The sequence below is a fragment of the Simochromis diagramma genome, unplaced genomic scaffold, assembly GCF_900408965.1.
Source record: "Simochromis diagramma unplaced genomic scaffold, fSimDia1.1 OVJJ01000417.1, whole genome shotgun sequence".
Taxonomy (NCBI): domain Eukaryota; kingdom Metazoa; phylum Chordata; class Actinopteri; order Cichliformes; family Cichlidae; genus Simochromis; species Simochromis diagramma.
The window spans coordinates 24,839-37,572 of record NW_024387123.1 but is presented as its reverse complement, the minus strand read 5'-3'; positions in this window follow the sequence as shown (position 1 = coordinate 37,572).

The window sequence follows — 12,734 nt, the reverse complement described above, 5'->3', positions numbered from 1 at the left end:
TTAAAGAAATTAGTCTTAATACAGACAGTGGAAAAATGTCAGTCTTATTTTACTGGATCTCAGTGCAGCATTTGATACAGTTCACCACAACATATTACTCAAACGACTGGAGAACTGGGCAGGTCTTTCAGGAACTGTACTAAACTGGTTCAAAACATACTTAGAAAACAGGAAATACTTTGTATCAATAGGTAACTTCACATCTGAGCAGACAAGTATCACATGTGGAGTTCCCCAAGGTTCCATCTTGGGACCCCCTCTGTTTAACATTTACATGCTCCCACTGGCACAGATTATAAAGAACAACAAAATAAACTATCATAGCTATGCAGATGACACACAAATATATATCACAATGTCACCAGGAGACCGAGGCCCTGTACAGGCTCTTGGTAAATGCACTGAGGAAATTAATGACTGGTTGTGCCACAATTTTCTCCAGCTAAACAAAAACAAAACTGAGGTAATAGTCTTTGGTGCCAAAGAAAAACGATTACAGGTCACCAGAGAACTTCAATCTATACACCTAAAAACCACAAACCAGGCGAGAAATGTGGGTGTAGTGATGGATGCAGACCTAAACTTAGAAAAACCCATTAAGACAATAACAAAATCAGCTTACCACCTCAAGATTATATCAAGGATAAAAGATCTGATGTCTCAACAGGACCTGGAAAAACTAGTCCATGCATTCATCTTTAGTAGGCTTGATTACTGTAACAGCATCTTTACAGGTCTACCTAAAAAAATCAGTGAAACAACTACAGCTCATTCAGAACTCTGCTGCTCGAGTTCTCACTAAGACTAAAAAAGTGGACCACATCAGTCCAGCTCTGAGGTCTTTACACTGGCTGCCTGTCCGTCAGAGGATAGACTTTAAAGTTCTGATGCTGGTCTATAAAGTTCTGAATGGTTTAGGACCAAAATACATCAGTGAGCTCCTGACCCAGTATGAATCTTCCAGATCCCTCAGGTCATCTGGATCCGGTTTTTTTTTATCAGTTCCCAGAGTCAGAACCAGACACGGAGAAGCTGCATTCAGCTTTTATGCTCCTTATATCTGGAACAAACTCCCAGAAAGCCTCAGATCAGCTGAAACACTCAGTTTATTTAAATCCAGGTTGAAGACTCACCTATTCTCAGTTGCATTTGAATAAAACACCAAATCCGCACTTAAGCTTAAATTTCAAAACTTACATTTTAACTACTGATTTTATCTACTGTTCTGATTTTATCTGTTTTGATTTTATATCCTGTTTTGTTTGTTTGTTTGTTTGAATCAATTCTAAATCATGCTTTTTATTTGTTTTTGTTTTTAATGTCTCTGTAAAGCACTTTGAATCACCTTGTTGTTGAATTGTGCTATATAAATAAACTTGCCTTGCCTAGAGAATTTCATTGATTTCATCACATTTTGCGACTGAGGACTAAGTCACAGTAAAGCCACATCCGCAGTTTGAACACGTGTTTGACCTCCTTCCTGATTTCCATTTTTTTGTACTGTAACATTTCCATAACGTCTCAAGCACCAGACATTTTGTTCTCACCAAGGTTTATTTAGGAGGTACAGAAAAACAGGCCAGGATAAGGCACTTCCGGGTTGGGAATGGGCCCTGACCGTCGTCTGCACTTATGCGCCGAGTGGCGGTTCAGGGTACCCAGCCTTCTTTGAGTCCCTGGGTGGGAAAGACTCACTGGCAGTTATCCCAACTGGCCCAAGCAGTTATTAGGTTTAGGGGAAGTCACTTTTTCACACAATATTTATGTATTGATCAAACTTATATTTTGATTTGTCTTTAATTAAGAGTAAAATGCTTTATTATTATGAAATGGAGAAAAGTTGTGTTTTAGCACTCTGATAATTGTTAATCGCGTAAGAATATTAAGATCTTTAACTGTCTTAGCTGTGATGTAGAGGTGGCCCTATATCTGCCCCAGGTCACACCACACATCATATTGCATATTTTTCTATTTAAAAGAAAACATCTGGATGTGAGTCTGTAAAGTTTCTCAAACATTCAAAGTTCAAGGAGAGCGAGGCTCGTGTGGCCTTCCCACTGACAGTTTGTTTTTCACAGACAATCACAGTATCAACGTTACATTTTTGTCTGACTTCATTAAATATACTTCATTTATTGTACAACAAGGTGATTCAGGAAATGGAGCTGCTGCATCTGTCACTAAAAAGACACCAGAGATCAAACTTTGAGTTTTAAACATGTCTCCTCGTCAGAAAAGTCGATCTGATCATATAAACATTAATCTGCCAGTGATAAGAGAAGCTACAAAGGTTTGTACTTGCTCTCTCTACATGTTGATTGTGAAAACAAAGTCACTTCTGTCAAAAGTGTTGAAATCACATTTCCTCCTCATGTCATCTACAAAGTGCTGCCATCGAGGGTTTTTTCTTAAACATTTGACGGTTAATGTTTACGCTGGTTGTTTTACTCGTGTGTTTAGATCATATTGTACAATAAAAACTACAGAAAAACATCAACTATTGTAAAAACAAAGGAAACCAGTGAGAGGAAAGGATCAAAGAAAGCTAAAACCTAACAAAGGTAAAGTGAGTGTTGAGTCTTATTACTCTTAAATTAACACTAATTTTCTAGATTGCTATTTTTAAATGTACTTGCCGAGGCGCTTGTATTTGCTGGCCATGTTCGTCTTTTACTGTTGATGTGTGGTTTGTGTCTCTGTTGAATAGTTTCCTCTTTATTACACCACAATTTGAGTCTGCTGTTAACGCCTCAATTTGAATAGTGACATTTTAATAGGAGGAAACAGAAGCAGTTAGTTGTTGGTTGCACATCAGCAGTTGTGTAATTTAGCGATGTCATCTGTGTGTGGTACATGACTTCTGTAGTGTGTGTGCAGCAAAGCGCAAAGCCTGTTATATACAGCCATTTTTCTGCTGCTGTTACAGATCTTTGTGAAGAGAAAAGAGAAGTGAGACACACAGAGCAGCAAGTTTCACTGCGTTTGTTTTACTTGCAGGGAAGCGAAAGCATACACAGTGAATGTCTATGCTCGCCGGGACAGTCCTGCAGGTGCTGTTCCACTAAAGTTTGGAACAGGTCATTTATCCCTGAATGCTCTTGGTCAAAGATAGTGAGCTACTCTAATGCTTAAATCACAGTGCCATTAGACTTAATGTTACAGTCACTCAGTAGCAACACTAGGACCCACATTTCTTAATCCCTGCTTATTTCCTCCCTAACCAGGGGTCCCTCACACTTCTTAAATACATTTACAAGGAACTTAGGTTTAGAAATCAAATGAACAGCTCTAAGGTTCTTTTTTAAGAAAGGGTAGGATGGTCCCCTCACTGTCTCTAAATGAACAGTGCACCGTGAGGTCAGTTTATGATCATTAATATGCAAATTCTTATGACCACTGGTGTAGGAGTGTTTAGCTTATTTTAGAGTTTAGAAATGTGTTATCATAGAATGTAGAACTATTGTAGAGACACTGCCCTCAATATAATAAAGGCCTCACTGTGTCGTGAACTTAGGAGTAGATTGTAGGAGACCCCTCCCCCACTTGAACTGTGAAAGTAAAACAGAGAGGAGTTAATGCTGAGTGGAAATTTCCTAGAGGATGTTTGGGTGGGGGGTCTCAACATTTGTAACTGGATAACTGTGGTCTGGAAGGGAGATGGGTTTTATGACCTCTAGGGAGTCACCTACACCCACAGTGTTTTAACTGTCACGCACACACATCCACACGCACACTCACTCATGTGCACTCACACATACACACAGGTATGCGTACACAGTCACACACGAGCACTCACATAGACACGCGGGAACGCGCACATGTAGGCATTCATGTGCTCGTGCACATAGACACAGACAGAGTTTGCAGCACACCGTAGGGGGTTTTATGATGGGGACAGCCTCTATAAAGCTGGCTGTAACTAACAAAGGGGTGAAGATTTGGAGAGGGACACCGGCCTCGTCTTCCCTTCTAGAAGTGCATGCTTAAATGAAGATGAGTAAAGATGAGTAAAGATGAATAAAGGTTTTGTGAAAATGACTACTGAGTCCGGTGCCGTCTCTGGAAGTTTCAATGAATAAAAGAACCGGGGTAAAACTGATTTCGTAACAACCTGCACTACACTTGTTTTTTAATTCTACCAAAGTCCACTATTTAGATTCAGAAAAGTTTCTATAATTATTATAATTTGAAAAATAACAAACCTAAAAAGAAACACTAGGTACAAGATACATGAGTACCTATGATACGGTGATACTTTTGGTAAACAACCATTTGACTATCAGGTCTGTCTCACCTGCTATTGTTCTCTCTCTGTTCTGTCCTCATTCTCCCCCCTCTCTCTCTCTCTGTTCCTCTCTCCCCCTCTCTGTTCCTCTCTCCCCCTCTCTGTTCCTCTCTCTCCCTCTCTGTTCCTCTCTCTCCCTCTTTGTGCTGACAATCAAGCCAACAGTGTTGGGAAGGTTACTTTTAAAATGTATTCCATTACAGAATACAGACTACATGCCCCAAAATGTATTCTGTAATGTATTCTGTTACGTTACTCAATGACAGTAACGTATTCTGAATACTTTGGATTACTTAATATATTATCATGCTTTTTACAACAACGTGAATGTACTATTGCTGTGTGATTTATTACTATTACTGAAGGTCCGCGACTCCGAACTGTAGTAAAGGGACCTCTGACTAATACGGCGGGGTCCCTGTCGGCTCGTATCCGAAAAATAGCTTTACTTTACTTTACTTTGCAAGAGACAGAGAGAGGCGTTGAAAGGCTGCTCCAACGGAACTTATTGTTTTCGGAGGAAAACACGAACACGGCGTACAGTCGAGTCTTAATAGCTTACTTACAACTGGGCTCGTCAGGCGCTCTTCTTGGCTGAAGTGGTTATTATTATATTTACATGCTTCCAGCTCCCGTTTTTTCTTGATGACTGCTTGTACGTTTCCACTCCCCTTTTTCTCCCTCCTCGCGCTCACAGACACATAACGTGTATGGCAGTCCATTCTCCCTGCAGCACGGACTACACTGCCCATGATGCTACGTTCTTTAGAGCTATGCTTGTAGCATTCTGCCTGTTAGCTTAGCACAACAACAACAACAACAACGAAAAGGCGCTCTCTCACCCAGGAAACACACAGTCGCAGAGAGAGAGAGAGAGCGAGCGTCGCCCTGTAACCATGGCAACCGTAACGCTGCCGCCTGGAACAACAGAACGTAGCTGTCAAACAAAACCCAAACAGTCCTGACCCGCGACAAAATGAAACAGGAAAGTACCGCAGTGTAATCCATTTATTTCAACAAAGTAACTGTATTCTGAATACCACCTTTTTAAACGGTAACTGTAACGGAATACAGTTACTCATATTTTGTATTTTAAATACGTAACGGCGGTACATTTATTCCGTTACTCCCCAACACTGCAAGCCAAACACCAACATCATCAAATAGACAGTTGAAACCAGATATTTAAATACTCTTCAGATCAAAACACAAACACTTTTTTAAATGTAACATCAAATCAGACTAAATGTTTATTTTTTTAGATTGATAAATATAAAAAACATATTTGTTAACTTTAAGAGTAAAGAGAGAAACTATCTGTATTTCTTAATTGTAAATGGCACCAAATTGTATTCAAACTGAGCCACACTTATGGAGCTCCACAATTCTTTTCCTGGTGTTTTGGTTGACAGCTCTTGATTTTCCCATGTCACAGAAACAGGCTCTGTGTTTTGCCTTATATGCATCCACAGCTGTGCCACCAGTTTACTCACATGGACTCTACTAACCTATCAGAAGCTTCTTCAGCTCAGAATGGAATCGTCTGGAGTTTCTTATTAATTAACAATAAACTTAGTGTATATGTGCTCCTAAATTTGATGAAAGTGATAAAAAATAGACAGCTCTGTCTCTCTTTATTCTGACATTTAACTCATATTATATTTCAATATTTATTTATCCAAAACAAAACAAGTTTACTCTAAATTGATGTTGTACAGTAAAAAAATGTTCTTGTGTTTTCCATAAAGTGTATGTAAATATCTGGTTTCAACTGTGAATATACTGCTGTGTAATGAAATTCCTCTTGTTTTGCATAGAAATATACTGAACAACATACAAAGCATAATATATAAAATAACGTCTACCAGAGTTTTTTCTTTGAAAGAACCCTCTTATGTCCATTCTTGTATATCAGTGCATTACTGAAACCGATTTATTTAGCCGTGGAGGGAAACAACTGAAAATATGAAATAAACACACATGTAAGCTAAGACTCTCTAAAGAAACAGCATTGTTGTTGTTTGGCTTTTCATTTCGCCATTTGTTGATTCACTCTAAGAAAGAGAAACGTAATATGGGCCAAGTGATCAGTTTGATATCAATCTTTTGTGATAAACCGCCGGTACCAGCTGCCCCGCCCCCTCGCTCAGTCGCTTAGTGCCTGAGCTCGGATCATACCAATATTAGGGGGGATTTACGCACAGTCGTAAATTCCCACAGTGTGCACTATGTGCTTCGAATATTGTGTGTAGTTTTTGTTTTATAAAGTTGTCAGCCAGGCATCTAACTATGAAAAAATTACACTCCAAAAGACCCCGGGCTTCTGACAAAACAACCCGGGCTTAAGCCCAGTAAGTCACCCCCCCGCTCCGCCACTGATCTACACACAGGGTAGACTCTTGATGGAGTGATGAAAATCGGATATCTGCAGACATACCTAGGGGGTCAGAGGTAGTGATGTGCGATACCACTGATTTTCTTTCCGATCCGATACCAAGTAATATTCAGGGTGGTATCGACGATACTGATCTGATACCAATACTTTGTACAAAAACTTATTTTATTTATTGTATCTCAAATTATAGCGTCATAATGATTACAGGACATCAGATTTCTTGTTCTTATCACTTAATAATGCAGAGTTCATCATATAGAAATAAAAAAACTGAAGTTGTGCGCTGTTTGAACACCTTGCCTGCCTGCAGCACTAAAGGACTCCGTGAGAGACGTCTGTCTCGCCCTAGCAGCGTCGTCCCTGTCCCTGTCCTCCTCTTCAGTTCGCCTCAACATACGCTCGTTATATTCTGTGATATGATTTACTCTGAGGTGTTTGCAAGGTTAGTGATGTTGCCACAACCATACATGCCAACCCTCCCGATTTTTCCGGGAGAATTGCAGAATTTATAGCGTGGCCCAGCCAATTCCAGTTTCCAACAATGGCGGCAGTTTTAATATTACTCATATTTCTCTTTCTGGGTCGCAAAAAACTTTTAGCATGTTTTCAGGTGAGAATGTAGCTGTGTAAACTTCAAATACCTGAGCCGACCGACACATCGTCTTCAAACCCCCGCGGTCTTTCGCTACTCGGGTTAAACATGATATATAAGTCACTTTGATAACTTAAAAATGTTATTGTTTGGCTTTTTCAGTGTTTTATTTGTTCGTGAGTAAATCAGTTTGGCTGACATTAAAGTTATTAGATTAAATTAAATTAAATTTTATTAATCCCTCGGGACGGTTCCTCCGGGGTTTTCACACAGCTGAATAAACGTCAAACAGAAAACTGATTAAACAGAAGAGTTTAAGTCAGCGCCCGGTTATATTTTAGATAGCAAGGAGCAGACGGCAGTTTCACTCCACCGAGGGAGCTCGTGACGTACTACCCAGCTTTCTTTAGACCGCGAAGGCCGGGTCCTCAGGTGGAAGCAGCCTCTGAATTTGGACACCCCCGCTGTTTCCGGCCAGCCAATAATAACGGTGACATTTAATGTATTTTACCCGATAAATAAACCCTGTAAAATGTATTTATCACCCCCCCCAACAGCCCTTTTGAATGTCTCCCTTATTCTGAAGTTTCAAGGTTGGCAAGTATGGCCACAACACCTCACTTTTTTGCCACATGTATTGCTGCACAGTAGTTCTTTGCATCCAGCGCTTCATAGACGTCTTTGAGAACTTTTATCCAAGCAGTTCCAGTACTGTGCAGTTTCCTAAAACCAGACTGGAAGGGAGATAAAATCATATTTTCATCCAGATAACTTTGAAGTTGATTATTTACCAGCTGTTGAAGAACCTTAGATAAGACACAGAGTTTGGAAATTGGCCTGTAATTACTAACTGTTGAAGAATCACCAGCTTTCAGTGGGGGAGTACAGAGGCACACTTCCACATCTGTGGTAAAGCCTTCTGTTGTAGAGAAAGATTAAAAATATAAGACACTGGCTCAGCTATGATATTTGCAGCCAAGTGCAAGAAGGAAGGAGAACGATTGTGAGGACGAGTTTCTGGTGTTGGGGCTATTCAAAGCCTTACAAACCTCTTCTACTGTGACAGGTGTGAAGGAAAAGGTATCAGTAACCAGGAACTACGAGCAGAGTTGTGTGCAAGAGGTTTACCATCAGATACTGTGCTGAACAAAGAACAAGAAGCAACAAAGTGTTTGTTAAAGCAACATTTCAGTTTTGTCTGACACAGGAGTGGAGTCGATATTTAAGTGAGGAGGAAGCTCTGAGGAGTCACAGCTGGCAGAGACACTTTATAGTTTGCCAAAACCTCCTACGGTCGTTTGGACTGTCAGTCGTTAAAGTAAAAAATAGTTACATTGGATCTTGATGATGGAGGAAGTAATCCGATTACACAGCTAATGAAAACGTAGCCAATCAGCATCAGAGCCAGACTTCCTGCCCAGGCCTGGTTTCTCTCATGTAGGAGATCGGCCGGTACTGAACCAAACCAGGCCTGTCCCGACCTTTCACCCTGACCTGGCAAAAAGGGGCGTGTCTGTCCACAAAGTAGACACAACTCTCCTGTAAATGTTCCCAAACTGACATTGTCAGCCTGTTTAATACGACCCTAGTTCAAACTGATGCGGGCTCGGAGCGTGAGATTTTAGTGTTTCTCACAGCGGCAACTATGCAGTGATCACTCAGGTCGTTGGCAAAAACTGCAGATGTGGAAAACTTACGCAGCATATTAGTTAAAAAAGGTCAATAAGAGCAGATTTATCTGGGTGTTTAGGATCAAGGCGTGTGAGGCTTTAAATAATTTGAGTTAGTTTTAAAAACAAGCAGCGTGCCTTAAAATCATCAGACACAGAAGAAAGCCAGTCCCAATGAAAATCATCCATCTGAAAGACGTCATTAAAATGCAGCTCAGATAAAAGTTGAACCAGAGACGGTGATGTGCTGGGGGAAGCAGGTGGAGGCTGATAGCAGCCAACAACAGTCTGATTTCCAAACAGATCAATAGTTAAGGCTAAGATTTCAAATGGCTGAGGTGCAGATGGAGAGAACAAGACTTGAGCAGCAAGACAGACCTTCACATAAACTTCCAGACCTCCGCCTTTTCTGGGACAGTCTGAGTGCTAAATGTTAAATCCATCAGTTGCTACGTTTTTATCCAGTAAAGATTTGGAAAGTCTCAGAAACAACAATGATACCAGCACCGCTTGAACAGGCCCAGATTCCAATCATATCCATGTTAGGAAGCACACGACGTGATGCACGTGTAACCCAGACAGTTTTTAACATCTGCTGGTGTTTCACATTCAGCCAGAGGCCCAGGGTTAGGTTGGGTACCAGACAATAATAAAAGCATCGTTATTAGACTCTAGAGCTCGTATTATAGCTGACACCACATGTAGAGTTTAAGTTCACACAGAGACGATGACATTTTTCTAAAACCAGCAAACAATAAACAAGAAATGTAACAAGAGTTTCAGAAGAAGCTGTTTTACAGAGAAATGATTCCCTGAAGACAAAATTATTATTATCATCTTTATTTCTCCAGGTGAAAATTTAATTGAGATTAAAAATGTTGTTTTCAAGAGAGACCTGGCATCATGGCAGAAAGAGTCAGAAATACATCATAATTCAAACAAATACAAAATAGGAAAAACATCCTACATAAACTTCATAAAGTTTCATTAACAGACTTTGAACAATGGACTTCAAACTTCCCCCCAAAACAACAGAAACACATTTGAAGATAATGAATGACATTTATCCCTCTAAAGAAGGACTTAGACTACGATTTAATATGAATGAGAACATGTTCATAAATGGATGCAACCAAAGATTTCATCAGTCCCTGATTTAGAGACAACAGAACATTTGGTTTGATTTCACAAGATAAGAATGACGACTGAGTTGGAAGATTGTTTTATGTTTAGTCAAATCTTTCATACATAAAGTCGGATTACAAAATCATCCCCTAAGTTTGTTGTTTTATTCAAGGAATTGAAATTATAGAGAAAATCTGTGAAATGACTTAAAGAAAACAAACCACAAAAAACTATGATTGTCATGATCAGCGGAGGCAGACCGTGCGGTGGTGTGTGTGGTGGACCCAGGTGCGAACACATTAGAGTAGACTGGAGTAAACTTAACTGAAAGCGAGCCTTTATTGTGGCTGGTGACAAGGAGTGCAGACAAGGCAGAAACGCAGTGACAAACTACACTATGACTAAACTGAGAAAGTAAAACTAGGAAAAACTATGAAGACACAGGAAACCATAACTATGAATACTAAGACTGGCTGTGACAACATGGAGGTGGGAACACAGACGACGCGACACAGACTACATGAAACACAGAGACTAAATACACATGAGGGATGATCAGGGGAAGTGGCCACACATGGGAGCACAGCTGACACACATGAACCTAACGACAGGACAGGAGAGGTGACACTAAATACACTGACATTGAATACAGACTTTCAAAGTAAAACAGGAAACATGGAGATTAGACATGACATGAACTAAACATAACCACGCAGACATGACGCATGAACCAAGGAGACTTAGTACAGGGGGAGATGACATAAACAACTAAGGAACAAAACTAAACTGCAATCTAGAAATTAACTAGGTGAACTAAGCTAGGTGCAAATGAATACAAAAGATACATGAAAGTCAAATACTGGGTCGCTTGACCCAGGACCATGACACCGATACTCTAAACACCCTGGTTTAGGTCGGCAGCCTTTCTGATGATGAGTGCATCTAAAATCCTCAGAAGTCAATGTGCCATATGATTGCATTAGCAATAAATTACACACTATATAGAACCACTTTATAGGATTATATTTGTGTGCAGATGTTTGCAGCTATCAGCGAATATTTATCAGCTATTTTGAAACAAAAAAAGACTTTTTATCCATAACAGCAAATGAACTGTACAACAGAAAATACAAATGCTATTTATGGTCTCCTCACAACAATGATAAGAAAAATAAACTGGGCCAATATGTCATGTTTGTTAATACAGGGACACACATGTTAATGTGATCTCTGGTCTCCCACTCAGAGACACAGGTCTCCGAGTGTCCAGCATTCAGACCTGAGGACTCTCTTCATGTGAGAGGAAATCTGCTCACACAGATATGTAGAGCCGAATACTGTCAATAAGGCCTCTGCAATGTTCTGAAGACAGTTAAACCTGTCAGGTAGTGATGTCCAGCAGGTGGAAATGCAGCTCCATGAACTCCAGAGTCTTGTTGGTATAACTGTCAGCTGCTTAGAAAAGGATCCTGGTGTTATTTGTCTCTCAGAAACAGTTCATAACTTCCCTTCAACTCATTCATGTCACCTGAAAGGTAAACCTGTTTCTCCATCACCTGCTCAGCTCTGATGATTCAGTAAGGACATCTCCTGGTTTCATCTTCATGTTTCCCTCTCACCACATATCCAAACCGACATCCTGACCAGCAGCTTTACAGCTGTGTGTTACGTTCTGGTCCCGGCAAGTAATCAAACGTAACAAAAAGTTTGCCCCACTCACTTCCCACCCACGCATAAACCACAACAATGACACCTTTTTCAAGTATTTAAGCAGCCATTTATTTTTCATCGGCAGTGAGCAATGCCAAAACAATAAACAAAACTCCCTACAAACAATCCCTACACTTCCCTACACCAAAATAAAAAGAAGCCAAAACAAAAGACAAGTCACTTACCTAACTATCTAACGAAAAACAGGAGAAAACTTGTTCAATAAAAGAAAACGGCTTCTCACGCCTACTAGGCTGCGACAGTGAAAGTTATACAACAAAAGAACAAAAAGTGACCGCCACTTGTTAACTTATTTACAATTATTTACATGGCAAGGCTAGAGGTACACGTGAATACTCCAGCCTGCACTATAATGACACCACACACAACTCCGTGACCGAGTCAACGGGGTTCCAAAAAGCCCTGCCAGGTGACTGTCATCCGGACGTTAAGTACTGGAGGTGGTCCATCAATTATCCAGTCCGAAGGTAGGTAGAGACTCCACCCAGATACCTAGCAGCCACGCCCAGGTGTCCACCTCCTAGGAGAGAAAAAAAAAGGGAAAATACCACCAGCCATCCTCCGGTGGGAGGCACAATACCAACAAACACATCACTGGGTCATAACAGTTTCCCCCACCCAAAAAAAATCAAACATCCAACCCCACACAAAGATGTTTGATTTAAGACCCAGAGAGGGCATCAGCCATAACATCCTCCTGGTAAAGAAACAGACTGGGTGGTCAATGCCATTTTCATCCTCCTGCACGAGCACTGCACCCGCCCCCAAAACACTGGCGTCCACCTCTGAAACCTTGGCCCCTGAGGAACCGCCCAGGGACACCAAAAGTCTCCAGACTGCGCTTTCGCTCCTCTGCCCACGTCTCCTTAATGAATTGCGCGTTTGAGGAATCAAAATCAAAGTCTGTGTCAAATTTGAGGGTGGGAGATGGAGCAT